General features: G+C 43.4%; 1 long non-coding RNA gene across 1 annotated transcript in view; it reads right to left on the bottom strand.

Annotated features, from left to right (window-relative positions):
- The window catches only part of LOC308624925, a 124193-nt gene extending 103073 nt beyond the window's left edge, over positions 1-21120 (bottom strand). The window contains exon 1 of the long non-coding RNA XR_014017024.1: positions 21030-21120. This is a non-coding gene — a long non-coding RNA (uncharacterized lncRNA). The remainder of the gene's footprint in view (positions 1-21029) is intronic.
- Positions 21121-26272: the final 5152 nt, after the last annotated feature.

The following is a 26272-nucleotide window of genomic DNA, read 5'->3' as shown; positions in this document are numbered from 1 at the left end:
TGTGTGATCTACACTGGAGACTGTTTATGTACATGTAAAAAGAATGTGTATGCTGCAGTTTTGGGATGGAACATTCTGTATATATCTATTTAGGCTATCTAGTCTAATGTGTCATTTAAGACAAATGTTTCCTTATTGATTTTCTGTCCAGATCTATTCATTGATGTAAGTCAGATATTAAAGTCCCCTATTATTATTGTATCATTATCAATATCTCCCTAATGTCTATTAATATTTGCTTTACACATGTAGGTGATCCTAAGTTGGGTACATAAATACTGACAAATGTTAGATCCTCTTGTTGGATTGACTCCTTTACTATTATATAATATTCTTGTCTTTTGTTACAGTCCTTGTTTTAAAGTCTATTTTATCTGATATAAGTATTGCTACCCCCAGCTTTCTTTTTGTGTCCATTTGCTTAGAATATCTTCTTCCATTCCTTCACTTTGAGCTTGTCTGTGTCTTTAGATCTGAGTGAGTCTCTTATAGGCAACATATAGATAGGTCTTCTTTTTTTATCCGTTCAGTCACCCTATGTCTTTTAATTGGATAATTTAATCCACTTACAGTTAAAGTGAATATTAATAGGTATGTACATATAGCCATTTTGTTGACTATATTTTGGTTGTTTTTGTAGTTCTTCTCTGTTCTTTTCTTCTTCTCTTGTTCTCTTTCCTTGTGGTTTAGTGATTTTCACTTTTAGTATTATGTTTGGATTCCTTTCTCTTTATTTTTCGTGTACTTATTATAGGTTTTTGGTTTGTATTTACCATGAGGTTCATATATAACAATCTATATATAAAGCAGTCTATTTTAAGTTGATAGTCTCTTAAGTTTGAGTACATTCTAAAAGCACTATATTTTTACTTCTCTCTTCCACATTTTGTTTTTAATGTCATATTTTACATCTTTTTATTTTGTGTATCCCTTAACTACTTATTGTAGTTATAGTAGATTTTACTACTTTTGTCTTTCAACCTTTCTACCAACTTTATAGTTGACCCACTGCCCTTACTATATATTTGCCTTTACCAGTAAGATTGTTTTCTTTCATACATTTTCCTATTACTAGGTATGGCTTTTTTTTTCTACTTAAAGAAGTCCCTTTAACATTTCTTTTAAGGTTGTTTTAGTAGTGATGAACTCTTTTAGTTTTGCTTGTCTTGGAAACTTTATCTCTCCTTCAATTCTGAATGATAAGCTTGCCAGATAGAGGATTCTTGGTTGTAAGGTATTTTTCCTTTCAGTATCTTAAATATATCCTGCCACTCCCTTCTGACCTAGAAAGTTTCTGCTGAAAAATCCACTGATAGTCTTATGAGGGTTCCCTTATACTTAACTAGTTTTTCCTGTTTTTTAAATTCTCTCTTTATCTTTAACCTTCGACATTTTAATTATATGTGTCTCAGTATGGATCTCTTTGAGTTCACTTTGTTTGGGATTCTCTGTACTTCCTGGACCTGGATGTCTCCTTCCTTCCCCAGATTAGGGAGGTTTTCAGCCATTATTTCTTCAAATAAGTTTTCTACCCCTTTCTTTCTTCTCCTTCTGGGACCCCTATAATATAAATGTTAGTATGTTTGATATTATACCAGAAATCCCTTAAATTATCCCCATTTTTTTCAATTATTTTTTCTTTTGGCTATTCCAGTTGGGTGATTTCCATTACCCTGTCTTCTAGATCACTGATCCATTCTTCTCTATTATCTAATCTGCTTTTGATTCCCTCTAGTGTATTTTGTTTATTTCTGTTGTATTCTTTAGCTCTGATTGGTTCTTTCTTATATTTTCTAACTCTTTGTTGAAGTTCTTCTCCTGGATTTAGTGAGCATCTTTATGACAATTACTTTGAATTATTCATCTGGTAGATCACTTATTTCCATATCAATGAAGCATTTTTCTGAGGTTATGTCTTGCTCTTCTGTTTGGCACATGTTTCTGTTTTCTTATTTTGCTTGGCTCTCTGTGTTTTTTTTCTAAGTATTAGGCAGTCTTGAAGGAGTGGCCTTGTGTAGCTGATGATCCTTCTCATTCAAGCCTGTCCTAGCTCTTGACTGTCTCTCAAATCTTTGTGGCTCTCTATACAACCTGATTTTTTTTTTTTCGGCCATACCCCACAGCATGCAGAATTTCCCTGACCCAGGATGGAATCCGTGCCCCCTGCAGTGGAAGCACAGAGTCTTAACCACTGAACCACTAGGGAAGTCCCCAACCTGATTTATTCTTGATATGCCCCTGTCAAGGGTGTGCCGAGACCTGCCTGTGTTCCATGGCAAAGACTCTCATTTAGCACCCAGTTTCAAGCTGATTGGAAGCCAGACCCTCAGGTAGCAGCTGTTAAAGTACACAGATATATACAGTCCTGTGGGGTCACAATTGTAATCTCTGCTGTCCTCTGGAACAGGAGATCTGGAGGTGTCCCCTGGATGACAGTTGCAAAAATCAAAGCTCCTGATGAGGGTATAAGCTCCTTTCTGGGGAGTCTCACTGAGTTGTAGCAAGGCTGAGGGGGTACACAATGATGGTGTTTCCCAGCTTACATTCCCTGGGAGTGCCTCCTTAGCCTCTAGGTGTGCGGAAAACATGAAGCCTGTCCCTCAGGGTGATGCTCCAGGCTAAGTAAACAGGCCTTTTTCATAAAAAGACAGATGTGTTTCAGTCTGCTGTCAGTGTGGTGCCCTGGGGGTGGTGACCTGCCAAGAACTGTATTGCTGATTATTACAGTCCTATGGAGCTCAGGAACATAAGCCTCCTTGACCACCAAGTGCAGACAATCAAGGGGTGTCCCCTGTGTGGACTGCATGTAACTCAGCAACTGAAGAGTGTAGGGGTTAGGACTTGCTCTCTTGCTTCAGAAAGGCATCAGGAAATGACTTGACTGCATGCACCCACAGGTTTCAGCAATGCAGCAGGAGAGAGCCTTGTATGTACAGGTATCAGTTTTAACTCCAGCCCCAGCCAGGGAGCGGGGAAGTGCTACAACCAACAGGGCTTTTGGTTTTAGCAAGGCTGTGGGAATAATGCTGTGACTGCTCACCCACATCAGAGCTCTCCCACCTGTGCTAGGATTGTTAGGTGGGAAGCACAACAATGGTGTCCACCAGTGCCTACATCTCCAGGGACAATTTCTACCATCCCCTGCCCATCCAGCCAATGCTTTTAGCTTCGTAAATGACTCCCCTTCACATATAGTTGCTGCACTTTTCAAACTGCTGCTATTTTACTGCGTCTCAGGGTGAATGAGACCACAGGCAAGCTTTTTAAGAGGGCACTTTGGGATCTTTGGTTATCAGCTCCACTGGTTTTCTAAGCCAGACAGTTTGCGGGCTCATCTCTCTGGTGTATATTCCAGGGGACAGGGTGCCTGACGTGGGGTGTCAGCCCCTCAGTCATCCAGGAGAAGCAGCCATCTGGTGAGATCCCTCCCTACTGTGTGCCATCACACCAAGGTGAGGTTTTGGCAAGAGTGTTTCTCTGCCTCTCCTACCCCTCTCAATGTGGTCCTTTTTAGCCACTGTTGTGGAGCAGGTGTTCAGCCAGTTCTCAGGTTCTTTTCAGAGGGAACTGATCCACATGTAGCGTATATTTGTTGTGTCTGTCAGAGGAGGTAAGTTCAGACCCTTCCTATGCCATCATCTTGATTCAACTGCCCTCCCTCTAAGTTTTAGTCTCTATCTGCAAATGGGATGGGGATATTTAAACTTTCCTTGATTGCTTATTGTCATGAACATTATAAGCAGTCAAAAATAATACCTATTATTACCGTTTTGGTATTTCTGTCAAGCTATGAATATTTCAACACTGAAATCACTCAGTATCACTCAACACTGAAATCACATGGACTAAAAATCAGGGTTTAGTCATAATGAATATCAGGGTAAGAACTCAGAAAACCATGCGTATTACTCAGGGATCTCCAGAGAAACAGAACTAATTAGATAATAGAGAGATATACAGAAAGAGATTTATAGTGAAGTATTGGTTCATATGATTATGAAGGCTAAGAAGTCCCACAGTCTGTAAGGTGGAGTCCCAAGAAAGCCAGTGGTATAGTTCTAGCTCAAACCTGAAGGCCAAAGAACCAGGAGAGCTGACAGTGTGAGTCCCAGCCGGAGTTCAAAGGGCCCAAGAACAAGCACCACTGATGTCCAAGGGCAGGAGATGGATGTCCCAGCTCAAACAGAAAGCAAATTTGCCCTTCCTCCACCTTTTTGTTCTATTCAGGCCCTTAACACATTGGATGATGCCCACCCACATTGGTGAGGGTGATCTTTACTCAGCCTATCAATGCAAATGCTAATATCTTCCAGAAACATCCTCACATAGATACCCAGAATTAATGTTTCATCAGCTTTCTGGACATCCCTTAGCCCAGTCAAGTTGACACATAAAATTACCCATCACACCATCCTCCAAGAGGTTAGTGTTGAGTGTTACTTTATCAGAAGCTTCGTCTGTTTGGAAAGCGCCCACCTATATTTTAGAACAAGAGTTCTGAAGAAGTGCAAAGTAGCAGCAGCCTAATGGAACTCACCTGGTTATGGAGAGGTCATGTGAACAAATCTTCAAAAACATACATTACCTACTTTTAGATGAGAACTTTTGGCCCATGTGAATATTAGAGTGTTTAAACTAACAAACCTCATAGGGTCTATAGTAGGTTATATGGCAAAAAGAAGCATCCATGTCTTAACCCCCAGAACCTGTGAATGTGACCTTGTTTGGACAAAGAGTCTTGGCAGATATTAAAGGTCTCAAGATGAAATTATCCTTGATTATACAACAGATGGCCCCTCAATCCAATGACAAGTGTTGTTCTAAGAGGCACACAGAGGGGAGACAGAGGAGTAAGAGGAGACAACCAGGTGAAGATGGGGCAGAGATTGGAGTTATGCAGCCACAAGCTGAGGAATACCTAGAAGAAATAAGGCAGGACTCTCCCCTATAGCCTTCTTAGGGAGCGTGGCCTCCAGAACTACAAGATGATAAATTTGTTGGTTTTACATCACTCAGTTGGTGGTAATCTGTTATGACAGTCCTAGGAATCTAATATAGTATCTAACAGCAAAAGAAACCACATTCAATTCCAACAAACGATTTGAGTTCATACAGAGTCACATAAGGAAAACTATAAAATGATAGGAAGAAACGTTGAGCATAGTAAAGGATACAAAATTTAGAAATCACCAAAAATATGTCAAAAATTTTAAACCCCAAAAAATTAAGTTTTTTTAACTCAAAACAAAAATGAAGTGCCTGTGCTCGTACATGCAATTATGCAGTCCTTTGAAAGAAAGCCATGGTACATTCTGTTTATAGATCATTTCAGTAACTGCTGATGTTGTTTTCACTGTGTGGTAAAAGCTGTCCAGCCCTCACCATAAAGGCCTTATCACTACAGTGCAATTTGGCCCAACTGCCAACATCTGCACCTCTTTACCTGAGGTTTCCTCTGGCCACCAGAGCCTGCTCTGCCTGGGACACATGGCAAGGTGGAGTGCTGGGAAATATAAGGCCCCAGGAGTATCCGTCAAGCAGGGTTTAACTGGAGTTGAGGTATACACTCCCCCAGGCCCCAAATCTTGGCTGGGATCCTCTGACCATTGAGTCACCGGCAGGACTAAGCCCCAAATGCCTAGAGCACTGACCTGCTCCACGATGGCTGCTTCCCTTCCCATCTCCTCTCCCTACTCCCCGACCAATGTCTCCTGGGATCACCTCCCAAATAAACCACTTCCCCTTAAATCCTTGTCTGCGGGTCTGCTTCTTGAGGAGCCCAAACTAAGACAGGTTGCAAAAGCACTGAGCTGGAAGCAGTTCAGAACCAAAAAGCATAACATGAAGCCTCTGTCTTCTTTAAGAATTCATTTTGAACCACCTGCCGATTTCATTTTAACATTAGAAAAGGATCTAACTGTTAAACTGGCCTTGCTTGACATCAACATCTGCCACATTTATTCCAAGGAGATACACACTGAGCTGCAGAACTCCTCTCTTTTTCTCAGCCTCAAACCCACCTTCCATCAAGAGGTGAGTTCTAAACCCAAAATATATCTCACATCAGTCCGCTACTCTCCTTTGCCACTGCCACTTCTTTGCCCTGATTCATCCCATCGCCACCTCCTGATAGACTGGCCATCACCTGCTAGGCTGTCACAACAGCCTCCTGACTGGACCATCCCCTCTTCCACTCTGGACTCTTGCAATCTACTCTTTGCAGAGCAGCTAAAGAAATCATCTAAAAACATAAATCAGTTAGTGTCACTTCCTTGAGAGAAATCCTCAGCAGCTTCCCACTGAACATAGAATAAAATCCCAACTCCTCCTCTTGGCCTCCAAGATTTCCCCAGCTTCCATCTTAAGCCACTGTCCTCTCTCAATGCTCCAGGAGCCTCAACTTCCTCGCAGTTCCTAGAATGGAGCCAGCCTCTCCCAGCCTCCAGAACTCTGTGCTTCTCCTTCCCTCTTCCTCAGATACTCTGCCCAGACTCCGTATATAGGACTCCTCCATATCTTTCAGCTCTCCTTCTCTGAAGGTCTTCTCCGATGACCTTCTCTAAAATCATCCATCCATGTAACCCCACTATATCATTCTCTAGCATTTTACCTTGTTTATTTCCTTCACAGAACCATTAACAAGTGCGATTTGTTTCATTTCTTTGTTATTCATTCATTCAAAGAAATATATACTCAGCCCTTATTATGTGGCAGATCTGGTCCCCCTGCCAGGTGTGGGAGGTTTACAGTGATAAAAAACAGCCACAGCCCCACCATCACTAGGGAAAGAGTCTACTGAGAGAGATAGTTTTTAAAAAAATAATAACACATGCAATTTAAAAACTGGCAAAGTGAGAAGTGTTATGTACAGGGTACCATGAGACCTCTAACTAGAAAAATTTGGCCTAGTTAGGGAAAGCATCCCCAAGAAAATAAAAAATGATCTGAGGGTCTCTGCAGGAAAGGGTTAACTCAGCAGACCTGGGTTGTTCAAACCCTGCACATTCCCAAGAAAGGTTAGGATGGGCCCTGGAAGATGAGCTCTGAGCCCTTTGGAATGCTCTGCCTGTCAAGAGTGCTTCTGTATGCCTGAGGCCCTGGGCCACGTGGTACCAGTGTGATCAGGTAGTTTATGTTAACAGTATGATTATGGAGAATGCCAAGTTTTTGTGCTGGGAGGTTGGAGTCTGAGTAGCTGAGGTCGGTCACAAGGTACTGCAGGCTTACGTACAGTCTTCAGTTAAAAACCCTGAACAGCCACTTGGGCGAACTTCCCTGGCTGGCACCACTTTACTCGTGTTGTCATCATTGGTGGGAGGATGAAGGGGGTCTGTGCAACTCCACTGGGGAGAGGACACCTGCAACCTTGCACCCGGTTCCTCCTGGACTCTGTCCCATGAGCCTTTTCCATTTTCCGATTTTAATCTGTTTCTTTTCACTGTAATAAGCCATAACCATGAATACAATAGCTTTTCTGAGTCCTGTGAATTCTTCTAGCCAGTCATCCAGCCTATGGTTGGTCTTGAGGCCCCCAGACACAGGGCTAAAGAGAGCATTCAAGGCGGAGGAGACAGCGGGCCCCCAAGCCCTGTGTTAGCCCTGAGCACAGCAATGCGAGAAGCCTGACCAATGCTAGTTAGGTGGGGGGGGGGAAGGCAAGTGGGAATGCGATACAAGATCCCTGCATTCTCTCTCCACCACGAATGGCAGCCCCATAAGGGTGGACATGGACCACGCTTATGTACCAAGGCATCCCTAGCACCTACCACGATGCTTGACACATCGTAGATGCTCAAAAAATATTTGTTAAATAAATGGATAACAAAGGAACAAATAAATAAATGAGTGAGGGAATGAATGAATGAATCTGGGCTTTATGTTACATCCTATAGCAATTAATAGTAATTATTATTTTTTAATATAGCTGATTTACAATGTTGCGTTAGTTTCTCGCGTGCAAAGGTAATCATCATTGATCATCGTTACCCATAATCATTTCTCAATAACTCAAGCTTGCTCAGTCAGATGTAATTACCTGGATGATACAATTGCAGCAAGACAGTCAAAACACTAGAAAAAAAACTTATCTTAAAAGATTTCAACCTTCATCTGAAGTTTGCAGATGATTTCCTGAATGTGTTGCAGTAACACATGGAAAATGTAGAATTTACCTGCAGGATAGACTTTGAACGTGCACAGTAATAAAAGCTCCTTATAACTTCCCAACTTTTATAACTTTCCCCTGAGTTAAGTAGGGGAAAGTTAAATGGGGTCATTATTGTCCCCATTTTATAGACAAGAAACTACAAAATTACTGCTTTGTCCAAAGTCGCAGGCATATTAGTGGCAGAGCAAAGACTGTACTTCTGGACCTTCCAGATGTTCCTGGAACGGAGCTCATTACCTTCAGGGAAAAGCAGATCGTAGGAGAGGAAGGGAGATGCGGCCTTGGGTAAGGTCAGGCTCTGACGCTCACTAGCTGAGTGACATGGACACATCCAAAGAAAATTCCTGTTGAAGCCTGTGCATATAATTACTGGTGCAAGGATGCATACCTAGCTTTCATTAGATTCTCAGAGCCATCTGTGACCCCAAAATGGTGAAGAACAGCCAGTATCTATTTGCGTGGTCAGTTACCAACAGGATAAGAAATGGCTGTGTTCAGGTTCTGAAGTGTGACTGGTTCGGAATCCAGTTCAGCTATTCCTAGTTCTTTCCTGAAGTCTGTGGCTCAGTTTTCTCATATTTAAAATGGGGATGAAAGAATACAGACCTCATGGAGTCACTGTGAGGACTAAACAAGATAATGCCTGTAAAGTGGACAATATAAGGTGCATCTCAATAAATGTCAGCCACTGCCACTGTTCTCCCAACTCATCCAACATGGAAATCTGTGGCGTCATTGTGAGTCATCCTCTCCCTCACCCACAGCGTTCAATCAACAACAACTAGGACTGATTTTCAACCTGAAACTCCTCAATTCATTTACCTCGCTTTCACCCAAATTTCATTTCTCTAATCAAGGTCCTAGCCTGTCTTCCAGAAGACCTCCATGCTTTGCCACCCTTGAATCCTCCCTCCACTGGGGTGACCAGTAGGCACTAAAATCCTAACATGACTTAAGACTCTAAGACCTTGGCCTAGTTCAGCTCGGTGCTTTGTGACCGCCTGGAGGGGTGGGATGGGGAGGGTGGGAGGGAGGGAGATGCATGAGGGAAGGGATGTGGGAACAGATGTATATGTATGACTGATTCACTTTGTTATAAAGCAGAAACTAATAAAAAAAATAAATAAATTTTAAAAAATAAAGAATGTATTCTTACTTAACCACAATACTGGATGATACCTAATAAAATTATTAATAATTAAAAAAAAAAAAAAGACCTTGGCCTAAACAGGGCTCTTCACACCACGCTCCAAGGGGCCTCTTGAGTGGCTGTGGGGAGGTGAAGCCCCTGCCATTCTTACTTGAACCAAAGCAAGGCAGGCGTGTGGATTCTGTACACCGGCCTTCCTCCCAGTGTGAAGAAAGGGCTGCACTGCTTCAAACAAACAAAACAAACAATCAGACCAAAAAAAAAAACCAGACAAGCAATCACACCCACCACTCTCTTTTGAAAAGTGGCGTAAAAGGTCCTAAACACCATTGCAACATGGTCCCCAGCTGCATCTTTGCCTTTTTCTCTATTTCCACATCACTCCCCTCTGCCTATATCATTGATCTAGATGATCCAGGACAGTGCTTTTCAATTTTTCTAGTCTCAGGATCCCTTTACACTTTTTTAAAGTATTGAGCCTCCGTATTGCTTTTTCTATTACTACTGAAACAAATTACCACAAATTCAGTGCCTTAAAAAGAACACAAATGTATTATGGTACAGTTCCGGCAGTCAGAAGTCCATAATGGGCCAGCGGGGCTGCATTCCTTCCAGAGGCTCTAAGGCAAGTAATTATGATTCGTTCTGATGCAGGACATCCCTGAGTCAGGCTTTGCAAAAACAATTTCTTATACTAAAAGCCCCATTCCATGGAGCTAGAAGTACTTAATTTCAGTTTTCACCTTTGCCATTAATACCCAACTGCTGATGCCAGAGTACCTGTTCCAAGCAGCACCGCTGTCTTTTCTCCCCTTTCTCCCTCCTGCTGTTGGAGTCACCAAAACCGTACATCTCAGAACTGCCGCTAACGTCATCTGGAATCTGGAAATGGCCCCCATTTGTCAAGCGCTTCCTGTGTACCTGGCATTTGTTACCTCATCCTGTGCTTTCTCCCCTTCAGTCTTCACCACAGCGCCTTGCCAGAGGAATGGTCATTATCCTCGCTGGACCCGTGAAAGGGGACATTCAGAGAAGCCATGTGACTTCCCAGCTCACGCAATGAGAACACAGGGTTCACTGATCTGGAGAACAGACACCGTCCCCCACCACACAGCTGACGGTCTCCGCCAGGGTGACAACCCCTCCACACGGGGCTCCAACACGACTGCGCTGTTTCAGACAGTTCTTGTCGAGGAAGATGAAGATCCACATAACTCTGTTCCGGGAACTTTCTGAAAATCCACGCATCCAAACTATAGACTATTCAGCTAGCCCACATCGGGGTGAATGGGCCCTTTCTCGGAACTCTCAGCTGAGGTCATCAAACCGCTGCTTACTCTGCAAGGCTCACTTCTAAACCACACCTCACCACGCGCAGCAGTCCCCCACCACTGTACCTCAAAGTGTGTCCCCTCACTGTCAGGCCCCTGCTTTGAAAGACCCACATTAACCAGACCCCTAAAACACTATCAATGTCCTGCCTTTGAAACGTCACTTCCCCTTCTGTGATGTTCCTAAGACTGGCAATGTAGTGGTCCCCCTACTGCCATAAGCAATGTGTTTGGACTTGCTTGATCAACGGGTTATTTTGACCGACAGTCAGAATAAGAGTCGACAGTCAGTCACTGGTTTCTCAGGCAGCTTGTGTGCATTCCCAATGTGTATCCACGTTCTCTTCAGGTCCCTTGAGCAAGTAAACCTTCACAGGTACCTTGTCCAACAAAGCAGTGAATCACCAATGGTACATCTATGGGAACCCTGCCTCAGAGTCAATCTGGTTCTGCTCCAGCCTCCAGAGTATATATCCTAGACTTCTAGACTTCTCTGGTCCCCTTGTCAGTTTCCATCGTATGCTACAGCCACTTAGAGTCTATCCAAGAAAAGACCTAGAATTGCCTTGAAGATGCCAGTTGCACTAAAAATACACCTGGCATTTAAGGGCTGGGACAGAAATGAAATTCCCTGGGTCCATATACCAGTAAACTTCCACTGCATAACAAATAACCACAAAACCTCACTGTCATACAACAATAGGCATTTACGTTTCACACTTTTGAGCTCAGCTGAGGTTTGGCCTGGGGGTTTTGCTATCTTAGCTCAGCTCAACCACATGTCTGGGAGTTGCCTGACTCTCAGCTGATCTAGACTGGCTTCGACTGAGGCTACTGGGGGTGACTCAGCTCGGCTCCTCTTGTCTCTCACCCTCTAGCAGGCTATCCTTGGCATGTTCTCATGGTGACGCCAGAGGATCAGGAGATCAAGTCCCGCTGCTCAAGGCAGTTACAGGCCTCTGCTTACGTCACATCTGCTAACATCCCACTGGTCAAAGCCTGAGTTCAGGTCAAGCAGGGAGGGTACTACAGAGTTCTACAGCAAAAGGCACAGATGTAAGGAGAGGCAAAGAGCAGGGACCAGACGATGGCTTCTCCTCCAAACCTCTACCTCACAACACATGCTTCTGTACAGCTCCCCATAAAAAGTAAGTTCGTCCCATGAGGTTCAATCCCTGGGTTTCAATTTTACAAATAATTTGCTTAACAAATCAAGACAAGAAAGCAGACCCTCTTGCATTTTTCATGATTTCTTATTCCTATAAGATGTCATCCCTGTCAACCCCATCATTTAACAGATAAAGGTACTGGGACCCAAACAGCTGAAAAGACCAATTGAAGTTTACATAGTTCTTTGGAACAGAACTGAGTCTAAAGTTCAGATATTCTAAAACCTAGTCTTTGTAATTTCTACTATTTCTCCAGTTACCTTTGCCATAGCATCCAGAAAAAAGTCATTTGGGGCTGACATTGTAGCACTTTAAATTGAGTTAAAAGAGAAATCCTTCTCATCCCACATAAACACTAACTGTGCGCTCTACCAGAAAGAGGCAATGCATTCCCAAAGCAATTTGCTCCCATAGAGTACAGGGATCTCCTCCAAACATGCACATGACCTAGCGCAATCCTAAGTTGCAAAATCCAGGAGAAGGTGAGCTCTCAAATTCACACTCAGCATACAATTCAAGTCTAGCCTGCTTGGTTCAGCACGCTCCCCAGGGCAGGCCTGCCCAGCTCCTGTTCAAATACAGCTTCCTTTTGCTGACAGCAACTGCACCAGCTGAGCAACTCTTTTGAACCACACAACAAAAAGACACCAAAAGAGGCAGCTTTCAAGATCTAATCTATGGGTAAGACCACACCTCCCCAGGCAAGCGGGGTGGCTGCCAGCTGTCGACGCAGGGCCATGTTCCAGGGTGAAGCAGCCCAGAGCCTCTGCTCAGAGCCACCCCCTCGGCCTGATAAAGACCTGGCTCCATCCCACAGGCGACATTCCTCCACAGAGCAGCTGCACTTAGGTTTTCATACATCCCGTTGCCCTGTTGGTTTAATGAGGCCTCTTGGGCACTGTGTTTGTAAATGACAGTCATCGTAATGCCAAGGCCACAGAGACACAAACCATCTTGTGTTCTGCCATCTCAGAAGCTTGCACCATAAAAGGAAAATGTTTTTCACTTAAAAATAAAATACGATTGTAATAAAATCTACATGACTGTCTGGAATTTATTAATTTATTAATTCTCCTCTAGTCTGACAAGTCATTATAGCAAAGTGGTGAAAAGCATAAGCTTTGGAGACACAAACAAGTCCCACTCCACACTTGCTGAATGGCACAAGTTGTTAAACCACTTGGACCTCCAATTTTCTTGGCTAGGAATGGATATCGAAATTCCACCTTCCTGGGCTTCCCTGGTGGCGCAGTGGTTGAGGGTCCACCTGCCGATGCAGGGCACATGGGTTCGTGCCCCGGTCCGGGAAGATCCCACATGCTGTGGAGCGGCTGGGCCCGTGAGCCATGGCCGCTGAGCCAGCGCGTCCGGAGCCTGTGCTCCGCAACGGGAGAGGCCACAACAGTGAGAGGCCTACGTACCGCAAAAAAAAAAAAATTCCACCTTTCTCAAAGGGCTGCTGGGAGACTGAGTGAGGTCATGCGTGGACAACACTTAGCCTGACATCTGGTATTTTGTAAGATCTCAACAAATATCTATATAATTTAAATAAAATAAATGTGTGTGTATATATATACATATATATATTATATATGTAATTTATCTTACCAAAATATATGTGATACTGGAAAACAATAGCCAAAATAAAGTGTGTGTGTGTGTGTGTGTGTGTGTGTGTGTATCACTATTAAATAAACCTCTTTACCAGGCCTTAATCCCTTCTCTACCAGATTAGAGAAAATGAGTTACTATTTGGAAAGTGATTACAAAATGATTACACGCAATGATAAGTGCTATATAATTGTCGGCTATTACCTTTATTCTTTTTGATCACATTGTTGTTATCATTATTGAAAAAGAAACAAACTATAGAACCTTTGGAACTGGAATTTAGTTAACTTGACCAATTGATTAACTAATGGGCTTCTCTGCTCTCCAATTTTGGGAGAAAAAGGAAGGTGAAATCTTATAAGGGATGGAGATGAACTATGGTTAGAATTTGGTTAGCGTAGGGGTGAAAAAACTAGGACCACAAGGCAAATCTCGGCCACTGCCTACTTTGGTAAGTAAAGTTTTATTGAAATACAACCCCACTTATTTACCCATTGCCTATGGCTGCAGTACAGTGGCAGAGATGAGTAGTTGCAAAAGAGATCTTACGACCAACAAACCTAAAATATTTACTCTCTGGCCTTTTACAGAGAAAATTTGCTGACCCCTGGGCTAGAAAGAAAGCAACAGGCCTAGAACAGCTTTTGGTACATAGTAGGTCATCAGTAAATATTTGTTGAAAAAAAATGAATGAACTGAATAAACAAAAAGGCAGGAAGCAGCTGATTTACTGCTGGTCCTGACCTGTCAAGGGCTTCATGAAGTCACAACCACTTCCTATTGATGTGTCAGCTCTATTATTGTCCCAGGGAATTGTTTGAGCCATTGTTGGGAATGAATAGGGCATAAATATCACTTGTAAATCAGACACAACAGTACTGGGTCCCTGCCAGTGGGTTCCAAGTGTCCCATCCTCTACTCAAGCAGAAGGAGAGAGGAAGCTGGGAATAGCGGAAAACACCCTGAACTTTACATTGAGATAATATAGAGAACAGAGAGAGGAAAGGGGGCAGACTCTAAAATGTGCATTTTGTCTCTAGTTGTAGCAAAGGAAAAGGATGTGGCCTATTCCTAATCCTGCAAAACTCTACAGAGAGCAATAAGAAAAGCAGACCTCCACATCAGAGAGATCAGTGAACACAGGCATTCTGAAAACAAAAACAAGATAAAAACTTCAGTTTAGATTTGGCTAAGGCTTGGGTTGGACTAAATTATTTGGACACAATTGTCTGCTAAAACTTGTATCAAAATCCGTAGCTGAGGGCCTCCCTGGTGGCGCAGTGGTTGAGAGTCCGCCTGCCGGTGCAGGGGATACGGGTTCGTGCCCCGGTCCGGGAGGATCCCATATGCCGCGGAGCGGCTGGGCCCATGAGCCATGGCCGCTGAGCCTGCGCATCTGGAGCCTGTGCTCCTCAACGGGAGAGGCCACAACAGTGAGAGGCCCGCGTACCGCAAAAAAAAAAAAAAAAAAAAAAAAAATCCGTAGCTGAGGGGTCTAATCAAACTTACAAGCTTTTGCACAGCAAAGGAAACTATAAACAAAACATAAAGACAACCTACGGAATGGGAGAAAATATTTGCAAACGATGTGATTGACAAGGGCTTAATTTCCAAAATATACAAATAGCACATGCAATTCAACAAAAAAAACCCAAAAAACCCAATCGAAAAATGGGCAGAAGAACTAAATAGACATTTCTCCAGAGAAGACATACAGATGGCCAACAGGCACATGAAAAGATGCTCAATATCACTAATTATTAGAGAAATGCAAATCAAAACTACCATGAGGTACCACCTCACACTTGTCAGAATGGCCATCATTAAAAAGACTACAAATAACAAATGCTAGAGAGGGTGTGGAGAAAAGGGAATCTCCTACATTGTTGGTGGGAATGTAAGTTGGTGTAGCCACTATGGAAAACAGTATGGAGGTTCCTCAAAAAATTAAAAATAAAGCTGCCATATGATCCAGCAATCCCACTCCTGGGCATATATCTAGACAAAACTCTAATTCGAAAAGGTACATGCACTCCTATGTTCATAGCAGCACTACTCATAATAGCCAAGACATGGAAAGAACCGAAATGTCCATCGACAGATGAATGGATAAAGAAGATGCGATACATACACACAATGGAATACTACTCAGCCATAAGAATGAAATAATGCTATTTGCAGCAACACGGATGGACCTAGAGATGATCGTACGAAGTGAAGTAAGTCAGAGAGAGAAAGACAAATATCATATGATATCACTTACACGTGGAATCTAAAATATGACACAAATGAACCTACCTATGAAACAGAAACAGAATCACTAACATAGAGAACAGACTGGTGGTTGCCAAGGGGGACGGGGTTGGGGAGGGGATGGAGTGGGAATTTGGGGTTAGCAGATGCAAACTATTATATAGAGAATGGATAAACAACAAGGTCCTACTGTATAGCACAGGGAACTATATTCAATATCCTATGATAAACCATAATGGAAAAGAATATAAAAAAGGAATAGGGGGCTTCCCTGGTGGCGCAGTGGTTGAGAGTCCGCCTGCCAATGCAGAGGACACGGGTTCGTGCCCTGGTCCAGGAAGATCCCACATGCCGCGGAGCGGCTGGGCCCGTGAGCCATGGCCGCTGAGCCTGCGCGTCTGGAGCCTGTGCTCTGCAACGGGAGAGGCCACGGCAGTGAGAGGCCCGCGTACCACCAAAAAAAAAAAAAAAAAAAAAGGAATATATATCTATATATATATAGATATCTGAATCACTTTGCTGTACAGCAGAAATTAACACAACATTGTAAATCAACTATATTTCAATTAAAAGTTTTTTTAAAAATTCCTAGCTGAAATGTGAATGCCAGGTCTTCCCTCCTCAGAATGTGGGCTCTGCGCAGGCCCAGGTTCATCTTTGATCTCTGTTTCCACCCACAGAGCTTAGCACATTGCCCTGTGCTAAGGGGCCTTACATATGGGGCCTGAGCAAGACCAGATAAAGAACTGAAGCAAGTCTCAAAGAAATTGTGAACCAGCTGTCCCAGAAAGCTACTGGATAATAAGATCGACACCTGAGGATATCCTTGGTGAAGAGATCTGGAGCTGGATTCCTGGATCCACAGTTTGCATTGAGAATTTGGTCTGGTATCTCCCTCACCTCTCAGTACCAGTAACCTGAATTTCCTCCAAGAAACTACCCTTTCCCTATTCCCAGCCATGTGCTTTAGCTGATGACCCCTTTCCTAGTCCCAGGGATGGATCCTAATTGATTTACATGTATCACATCCCTCTAGCCATGCTGGCAAGCTATTTTATAAGAAAACCACTAAAATCTCCACGGTTTTGGTATAATAGGGTTTATTCCTTGCTCACATAACTGATGGGTGACTTTCCTCCATGCAGTGATTTAGGGACCTGGCTCTTTCTGTTTGGTTGATCTGCCCACCTTATACACATGGCTCCAAGGTCGCCCTGGGGGTCATCTCCATTCCAGTCATCCAGAAAGGAAAGAAAGTATCAGGATCATGTCACTTCTACCCATATTTATCAGCTAGAATTCTGTCACAGGGCCACATCAAACTACAAGGGAGGTTGGGAAATGTAGTCTAGCTGTTTACACAGAAGAAAGAGATGCTTGACTTGGTAAACACTGAGTTGGCCTCTGCCACAGATGCATTTAACTTAATCAGAGCCAATGATGTGCGAAGATAGGTTTATGAGAATTCTGGAGAAAAGATATTCTCTTTTCCCATTGATTGGGTGGGAGTGGGGGGAGGGTGCCTGAAATCCTGGGACTATTAAGCAATCTGGGAATAGGGCTAGCCTGGAAAAAGCAGAGCTGAGACAAGGATCGTAAGTCATCATTCGAATCCTGAATCAAGCGATGCCTGAGACAAGCCTATCTTGGGAGTTTTCACTATTGAGAACCAATACATTCTTTTTTTTTAATTTTATATTGGAGCATAGTTGATTAACAATGTCATGTTAGTTTCAGGTGTACAGCGAAGTGATTCAGTTATACATATACATGCATCTATTCTTTTCCTTTCTTTTCTTTTCTTTTTTTAAATTTTTGGCCGCACCACAAGGCATGTAGGATCTTAGTTCCCTGACCAGGGATCAAACTCGTGCCCCCTGCATTGGAAGAGCAGAGTCTTAACCACTGGACTGCCAGAGAAGTCCCCATGCATCCATTCTTTTTCGAATTCTTTTCCCGTTTAGGTTATTACAGAATACTGAGCAGGGTTCCCTGTGCTATACAGTAGATATACATTCCTTTTTGGTTTAAGCCAGTTTGACTTGGGTTTTCTTTCACTTGCTACTAAAATTATCTAAGTTATACCATTACTGTTGGCTATCAAACTCCACTCTCCTCTCCTCTCAGTTCTATTGATGGCAAAGAGGCAGGAAAAAGAGGTTAAGAGTTCAGAATCTGTAGCTAAACTGCCTGGATTTGAACCCCAAGCTTGCTCTTGGGCACATGACATCTTTGTGCCTCAGTTTCCTCACTGATAAATGAGGAATAATAATAGTACCTGTGGCATAGGATTGTTGAAGATTCGTGAGTTAACATGTAAATGCTGAGAATAGAGCATAACACTGAGTAAGACTGTAGAAATACTTGTCATTATTATGCGGTGCTGTGCCAGACCTCTGTTGCTCCCACTGCCGACACTTCCAAGACTCCATCACCTTTTCAGCTACCTGATGCTTCCCCAGTCTCTCCTCTTTCCCTCCACAGACCTCTCTTCTCCACCCCTGCCTCTCCTACTATCTTAATTGGCATGGATTGTCGGGAAAAAAATCTTTCACTACCCGAAACAGATCCACTAGCTCACCCTGCATGAAATGGACTTTTTGGACCTTCCAGGTGTCATATACTGGCAACTAGTGATACCCACAAGCCAAAACTGTCCAAGACGCAAAGCTGCATTTTCCATCTATTGGGACTGAAAATCCTCCCTTGGAAGGTAGCAGGAGGGGACCCAAGTACACAGTCCAAAATGCCACTTTCACTGTATTAAAATGTAAGGGACATAAATATAAGGAAGATAGGTATTAACAACATTAGTAAATGTTAATAATTGTTGGAACTGGTTTAAGGGTACATGAGGGTTCATCATACTCTTTAATCTCATATGTCTGAAAATTTATATTTTATGATAAAATTTTTTTTAAAAATGTAAGGGACATGAGGTGCTCCATGAACCAGAGGCAACTTTTTATTTTCTCAAGTCACCTGTCAAGGCCCCATGAACCTTATTTGACATGAAATCTAGCATCTCCTTCTAGAAGATTCCTCCCCACCCCATCTCCCCATAATCCGCGAACCCCAAGGAACTGTACAGTCCAAAAGCGGGGTTCACGTGGCTCCCACGCCCAGGCTGGGAGGAAAATTGGAGTCTCGGGACCTGTCATTGCCCCTTTTCGCCACACGGGGTCACTGTTCAAAACAGATGCTGTAGGTCCTCGCTGCCATAGCTTGCGAGGGTCCTGGTACCTGCGCAGGCTGTCCTGAACTGACTCCCCAAGGAAGTCCACCCTGATCCCCGTGCCAAGCGCAGCAAGCGAGCCTGTGGCACTCCCAGGGCGACCACTTTTAGGGATCGGCTCTTTCAGTCCACATGCTGAGCCGCCTTCCAGAACATCAGCCAACCCCAGACTCCCAGAATCAGGATTCCTTCTAGCATCCTCCTCAAGGCTTCACCATTTTTTCAAATTGGTTGCATTACGCCTCCTTTCTGAGGAGACCATCCTCCATGGCTCCGAGGTGTTGTGCGTTTGGAAGGAAAATTGCCCTCAGTGATTCCAGGCGGCACCTCTCTCTCGACAGAAAAGGGCACACAACACATTTAGAATCAGGCAGCCCATCCTGCGACAGGACCAAGTCGGTCTCTTGCTAATTCCTCGTGTGCGGGAAGGGAAGCGAGAAGGAAAGGAGCTTGAGGTCTGTGCAGTTCACCTCTGCCTGCCACCCTGTCCAGGTTTTTGCGGGCTCTCACTTCAAGAGATTGCTTGCCCTGCGTCTGCTGATACAACTCCTTCCATTATTTTTATTAAATCTACAGGACACGGAAGAAAATATAAATTTTGTGTTTCTTTTTGCTAAAATCCCATTGACTGTCCTTTTTGGACTGTTTCGGATAGTCTGTGGACTATCAGGGGGTGGCTCATATGCCTTTAGAGCAGGACCACAAAGGACCACAAAATGAGCCACGACTAAAGGACATGAGATTTTTTTTTAACTTTTGTTTTTTACCTAATCTGCATCCCAAAGCATGTGGTAAGTGATTTTTTTCATTATAATTTTTTTAATAACCTCAAAGCATACAAAATTTAGGTAATCCTTATACAAATATACACTGTATTATAACAAATGCTGGCAGTAGGTGTATTTTTTTAAGAATAGGATTAAAAAATCAGATCTTTGCTTTTTCAACTGCCTGAGGTTTCTCCTCCCTGTTTTTCCTTCTTCACCTTCTTCTCCTGCTGTCTTCCTCCCTCACTGTCTCACACTTTTTACCCTCTTGAGATTTCATTTTTTTGTTCCCTTGATTGTTGGCCATATCCAACTGAAATGTTTTAATCAATTATTTATTGAATAAAATATAATATTCCTGTTCTTTAAGAAACAGCTTTAGTGAAACTTTTTTTTACATCAAAGACACAAGCATACACCGGATTATGAAAATGTAAGGGCTAAAATTATAAAAAGCTTCTAAAAAAATCACAGGGGAAAAGTTTCATGACATTGATTTGGCAGTGATTTGTTGGACATGACACAAAAGTAGAATCAACAGAAGAAAAAAACAGACACATCGGACTTCATCAAAACGAAAAGCGATTTGTACATTAAGGGACACTACCAACAGAGTGAAAAGACAACCCATGGAATTCGGAGAAAATATTTATAAGTTATACACATGATAAGGGATTAATATCCGGAATATATAAAAAACTACAACTCAACAACAAAAGACAAACAACCTAATTTAAAAGTAAAGGACTCAAGCAGACGTTTCTCTAAAGAAGATACACAAATGTTCCATAAGCACATAAGGAGATGTTCAACAACATGAATCTTTAAGGAAATGCAAATCAAAATCACAGTGAGACATCACTTCATATCCATTAGGATGTTTTCTAGGAAAAATTTAAAATAACAAGTGTTGGCAAGGATATGGAGAAACTGAAACACTTGGGCACTCTTCCTGGGAATATAAAATGCTACTGGCGCTGTGGAAAACATATAGTAGCTCCTCGAAAAATTAAACAGAACTACCAGATGATCCAGCTGTTGGAGGAGGTCACGGAGAGGACGTTGACCACCCATCGACCCTGGCATCGGAAGCTCCTCACCCCTCCCCTGTCCTTGGAATGTGCATTCCGCTTGCCTTCCCTGAACTAGTAGCTGCCCCAAGGACACAGCCTTGAGATAGCAAGGGGTTGTTGAGACCATATGGACAGTATAAGTGACTGAACCCTGTTAAGGCCTCTCTATAAACTTTTAAGATTCTGGCAGGCGGGTGCGGAGATCTGCTCGTCTTGCAGCCCCCGTGACAAGCCTCATAAGTAAGTCCCTTTGCTTGTTAAAACTGCACTTACCAATCTGGAACCATCTGCCTCTTTCTTGGGTCTCTCCTTGCCTTCAGTGTACAGGGGCCAGTTTCAGATTTTCCCTGGGAAGCTCCCAAGTTTATGAACTGACACCAGCAACTCCACTCTCGGGAACGTGAGAGGATTTCAATCTAAAATGGACCCGGAGGACAGGAAATGGAGATTCTCAGGCATGCGCCCTGGGAAGAATGGAACTTACCAACTGAGACTGATTTTCCATAAACGCCTGATTTACAGAGGACGGAGACTTATCTCCTGATCAATAAACATCCACCATGAATCTCTCCCCGTCCTCAAGCCAGTGAATTTGCTGATTGGACTCTGGCTGGACTCCCCACTCTTTGCACTACTTGCCCGTAAATATTGATACAACCCACCCCAAACCCTCAGTGACTCACCTGTGGCTTATACAGCATGTGTTTCCCAAACTGCAATTCCTCTGCTATTCCTGAAAAAAACTCAATTTCTGCTCATTTGAGCTTGCCCCAGTTTACCTCTTTATTTGGGGTGAAAGGTATAGACCCAAAAGAATTGAAAGCAGGAACTCAAACAGATATCTGTACAGCCATTTTCACAGAAGCATTATTCACAATAGCCAACAGGTGGAATCAACCCAAGTGCCCATCAAAGGATGAATGGGTAAACAAAATGTGGATACATATACACTGGAATACTAGTCAGCTTTAAAAAGGAAGGAAACTCTGACACATGATTCAATATGGATGAACCTTGAAGACATTCTGCTAAGTAAATAAGCCAGATGCGAAAGGACAAATATTGTGATTCCACTTATATTCGGCACCTGGAATAGTAGTCAAATTCACAGGGACAGGTAGTAGAATGGTGGTTGCCAGGGGCTGAGGGGAGGGGGGAAATGGGGAGTTAGTAGTTAATGGGTATGGAGTTTTGTTTTGGGATGATGAAAACGTTCTGGAGATGAATAATGGTTATGTCTACACAACAGTGTAAACATACTTAATGCCACTGAACTGTACACTTAAGAATGGCTAACATGGTAAATTACATGTTATGTATATTTCCCACAATAAGAAAAAGAAAAGAAAATGAATTTCCTTTTAACTTATGTACCCTCGAATTGTATTTTTCTTAGGTCACTGGTCCTCAACTGGAGAGAGAGGCAAAAGAAAAATGAAAGAAGAAAAAATTTCTGGTGCAGATCTCCAGAAAGACTCAGAGAAGCTAGAATAATAGGTCAAAACCAGAATGGACTCAAGTTGAGGAGCTCAAGAATCCTAACGGTTACGTGGCTTGTCTGAGATTACACAGCTCATAAATGGGAGAGCTAACATCCAAACCCTGGAGAATGTATGACAGTTTGGTGATTTTCTCATCTTGGAGTTAAGAAGTTGGGAAAGATCTATTTCAAATGGTTTTGGGGTCTTGTCTAAGAGTCTATGATGCTCCACATCCCCCCCTATTCCCAACAAAGGTATTCGCTCCAGCAAAGTGTAATGGGGCAAGATGTCCTGGAGAACTGCATAGGCCACCCCAGCTACTGAAGACTACACATCTCCAGGACCAGCCCTAGGCTGGGGCTCCAGTGAGGAATGGGGGCGGGGTGGGGGGGGAACGTTAAAGTGAGAGATGGGTGGAGTTAGGGCATAAACCACTGGTTTATGGGTGTCACATTGTTACTTAGGACAGACAATGTGGGGGGTGTGTGTGTGTGTGTGTGTGTATACTAGACTCTTTTCACAGAGCCTCTTTAAAACTTATCTCCCTTTCATCTGGAATACAAACACAAGGAATAGTCGGTTAACATTTGAAAGCTTCCATCAGAAGCCTAGAGGCCAGAAGTACCCACCAGTTCAGTATCTATGCATCACAGTAACACCAGGTGGTGAATTTAGTATGATACAGATAGGGATGGTTTTTCAATATTGAACTTAATCATGATCATCATCCAATTCTCCTTCCCTGCTGGAACATTCCCATGAGCATACAAAACTGCAGTTATTTCTCACATCTTCCAAAAATCTTTCCTTGATTCATTTCCACCCTCACCAGTTACTGCTTTATTCCTTTGCTCCCTATTTGCTGCAGAACCCAATAAAACAAAAATCTAATTTCTCCATTTCCTCTCATTTTTTCTTAAACCTACTCCATTCAAGTCTTCTTCCCTACCTCTTCACTGAAATTGCTCTTGACAAGTTCACTCAAAACCTCCATATGGCTAAGTCCAGAGACACAGCATTAGTCCTCTCCACCCCTCATCGTTATTGGACACAGGTGAGCACTCCCTCCTGCTTGACCCAGTTCTCTTGCACCTCTTCATATTAGTGTCCCTGGAGCTGTGATCTACTATCTACCTACTCTCACTCCTTTGGTGATGTACCCTGTCCCAAGGCCTTAAATAAAACTTATAGTGCTGGTGATTCTCAAATGTCTATGTAACTCCAGACTCATTTATTCAACTACTGCTTGGCATCTCCATTTGGGTATCTAACAGCCATCTCAAACGTATCAGAAAACTGAATTCCTCAATATCCCCTACAAAATCCTGCTTTACTCACACCCTCCTATCCCAGTGGATAGCAACTTTATTCTTTGAATTACTCAGGCCAAAAGCGTTGGAATCACCTTTGACTCCTCTCTTTCTTGCTTGCCCCCCATGCAAACTATTGACAAATCTTCTTGGTTCTCCTTGTGAAATATATCAAGAGTCCGGCCCCTTCTCCCCACCTTCATGCTCCACCATGGTTCAAGCCACCATCATCTCTTGCTTGGTTTATTGCAATGCCTGTTGAGAAGCCTCACTTGCTCCTCCAAGGTCCATTCTCAGTATAGCAGCTGGAATGATGGTTTCCTAACAGAAGCCAGATCATGCCTTTCCTCTACTCAGAACCCTCCAATATTTCCCAGAACCCTCACAGAGGCTCTTTACCTTCCACCTCTCACCACCATGTCCACCTAAGGGCCTTTGCTCCTGCTGTCCCCGCTATCTGGAATATTTCTCTTGATTATTCACTCAGCAAATTCCCTCACCAACTTTCAGTTCTTTCTCACATTTCACCTTTTCAGTGAGGAGTACCCTGACTGCCCTACTCAATATGCCTTTTCTAGCTCTCCAAAAATTCTTTACCCAGCCCGGCTGTCTCTGCCTTAAAATTCTTGATAATTTTTTAGCAAAGGGCCCTGCATTTTCATTTTGCACCAGATCCTACAAGTTATGTAGCCGGCCTTCCTTAAAGATCTCTCCTTGCCTCTGTCTTTTTTATTTTTAAAACAGAGAAAACAATAGTACCTTTTCCATAGGAATTTTGAGAGAATTAGGTAATATATGTTAAGAACCAGACATATTAATATATATAAATTCATTCAACAATAATTTACTATTTGTCTACTGTGCATCAGCCACTGTTCTAGGAACTGGGGAAATGTCTAGAGAAAATCGCTTTCATGGAGCTTGTATTCCAGTGAGGGAAAGAAAGCCAGTAACAAACAAGATCCTGTCACATGGGGTGAGTACTATGCGGAGAACTAAAGTGGAGTGGTATGATGCAGTGGTTAGATGACCACTCTTGCTTAGGTGATCAGGGGTAGCTTCTCTGTGAAGTGACATTTAAATGAGAACAGATGACAAGAAAAAGTCAACTGTGCAAAAATCAGAGGGAAGAGCATTCCAGGCAGAGGGAACAGCAGTTGAAAAGGCCAAAGATGGGAACTAACTTGAGGTGTGGGGGACACAGAACAAAGGCAGGATGAGGGCAGCAGAGTGCATCAGAGAGGGCTTCAGGACAAGGCCAGAGAGAAGACCGGAGCCTAGATCAGGTAGGACCCAAAGCCACAGCGACCGGCTGGTGCTTGGTTAAAAGTGTGATGGCAGGGGCTTCCCTGGTGGCACTGAGAGTCCGCCTGCCGATGCAGGGGACACGGGTTCATGCCCCGGTCTGGGAAGATCCCACATGCCACGGAGCAGCTGGGCCCGTGAAGCCATGGCCGCTGAGCCTGCGTGTCTGGAGCCTGTGCTCCGCAACGGGAGAGGCCACGACAGTGAGAGGCCCGCGTACCGCAAAAAAAAAAAAAAAAAAGTGTGATGGCAAGTCATTCAAGAGTTTTAAGCTGGGAACATTTGGTCTTACTTATATGTTTAAAAGGTAATTCTGACTGCTATTTGAAAAACGGATTGGGGGGGCAAAGGTGGAAGGAGGGAGGTCAAGTAGAATGTTACAATGCTACTATGATAATGTAAGCCAGAGATGATGGCAGCTTGAACCAGCGTGAGAGTGGTGGGGATGAAGAGAAGCGGTCAGATTCATGCTAGGATTCTAACCACTGAAGGTAAAATCAATAGGAATTGCTGGTACTCTTGGTGGAGAGGAAGAGAAACGAAAATGACTCGAGTAATTGGGAGGATAAATGTTCACAATGATCAAGTAAATATCAAAAATTATTATGTAAATACCAAATAATACCAGCTACTAATAGTTGATTACTAATGAATCCTAATTAAGAATTATGATGCTATCTTTTTTTTTTTAAGTCTTTATTGAAGTTGTTACAGTATTTTTTTTTTTTCGGTATGCGGGCCTCTCACTGTTGTGGCCTCTCCCGTTGCGGAGCACAGGCTCCGGACGTGCAGGCTCAGCGGCCATGGCTCACGGGCCCAGCCGCTCTGTGGCATGTGGGATCTTCCCGGACCGGGACACGAACCCGTGTTCCCTGCATTGGCAGGCGGACTCTCAACCACTGCGCCACCAGGGAAGCCCTGAATTTGTTACAGTATTGCTTCTGTTTTTTATGTTTTGGCTTTTTGGCCATGAGGCATGTGGGATCTTAGCTCCCCAGCCAGGGATCGAACCCGCACCCCCTGCATTGGAAGGCAAAGTCTTAACCACTGGACCACCAGGGAAGTCCCTAGGATGTTATCTTGAAATAACATCCTAACTAGAAAGGTGCCCTGAGGATGGTGAATGCCCAGTAAACGTTAGTTGATGGAATGAATGAATTGGGGGGAGGGAGACCGCTGACAGGGAGGGAGAGGGGGGAAGCCGGAGAGAAACATTGCCTACTTCACAATTTTGCCTAAAGCAGGACCTGCTGACTGGTCTTCACAAAAAGGAAAAACAAACATCGCAAAAAAAGAAAGTTTGCTGCGTGGAAAGATTTGCCCTAACAAAGGAAAAGGAAAGGGCCAAGAGGACAGGGAGACACGTGTTTGGACACATCCCCTGCCTGGGAAAGCTGACTCCTGAAAGGGCCAGGATCTG

Source organism: Mesoplodon bidens, assembly GCF_964165515.1.
Source record: "Mesoplodon bidens genome assembly, chromosome: 11".
NCBI classification, from domain to species: Eukaryota; Metazoa; Chordata; class Mammalia; order Artiodactyla; family Ziphiidae; genus Mesoplodon; species Mesoplodon bidens.
Note: the sequence above shows the minus strand (reverse complement) of the source record. Positions and strands in the feature narration are given on the sequence as shown.